Consider the following 1,152-nt stretch of genomic DNA (forward strand, 5'->3'; position numbering starts at 1 on the left):
ATGAATCGGTACTGACTCGCTGGCACCTAACAACAGCAACAAAATATTATGTTATTTTAGTCTCTCATTCTACTTATATATCCATATCAATATCTTTTCATTTCCTAGGAAATTGTGTAAATTGATCTGTCCTTATGTTACCGGAGTTTCTCTGAAGGAGTTGCCAACCCACGATTGTAACACAGGAAGGGCTGTATTATGCTAGCACGTGGCTCAGAGGACTCATATACAGAGGCTGAGCCCTGTCTTCCCTTTGTGAGGATATTTTGTAGGAAATAGGGGTGCATACATAAGTTTATTTGGAATTGATTAGCAGGGGCCAACAGCTTCACGGGACTGCCTGGGATTGGTTGGTTCAAACATATAGTGGGGAAGGATGTATGAGCATGCAAGCAAGCAGTTACAGAAGCGGAAACAGGTAAACATTAGCTTGGAGCTCTGTTCCTTCCCAGAGGTGGGTCAGAAACAGTAGACTAGCCTGGTTAATCAGCTGAGGCTGAGGTGGTCTGTTGCCTATTTCCTGGAATGTGAACTTTGCTCCAGGAATGAGCAATGAGCCTGGGGGACATGGGGGCCAGTGCCTATTTCTGCAGGCCTGTCTGCCTCACTTACATTAGTTATTACTAACTGCTGTAACAGATAAACCCCCAAATCTCTAGTTTAGGCAATAAACTATATTATCGGTTCATGTCAAAGTCTGATGTGGGTGAACATGGTGAGATGGCTTTCCATGAAGAAGGACTCTAGTACTTAGACTTCTTTCTTCTTCTTCTCCTTATTTCTGTCTTCACTTAGCTCGGCTTCTTACATTTTATGACTCTGCAGACTTCAATACTTTGTTTCTCAAGGTCATCCTCTGTGTCACTTCCACAGAAAAAGGGCAATTACTGTGAAAGGCTATTAGTGGGCAGGTCAGAAAGTGCATACAGCACTTAGGTTTAAAGTCAGTTACATGGTCACAACTAAATAACTACAGGGAGGCCCAGAAGGATGGCCTGTCTGTGTGTGTAGGAGCATTTGGGTGACAACAATCCTGGTGTGGTGCTATAGGATAAGTGCTGGACAGATAACCTCAAGGTCGGTGGTTCAATCCCACCAACTGCTTCTTGGAAACTGTATACAGGGTCGCTGTGAGTCAGAACTGACTGGATG

Source organism: Chrysochloris asiatica, unplaced genomic scaffold (assembly GCF_000296735.1).
Source record: "Chrysochloris asiatica unplaced genomic scaffold, ChrAsi1.0 scaffold00074, whole genome shotgun sequence".
In the NCBI taxonomy this organism is placed as follows: Eukaryota; Metazoa; Chordata; class Mammalia; order Afrosoricida; family Chrysochloridae; genus Chrysochloris; species Chrysochloris asiatica.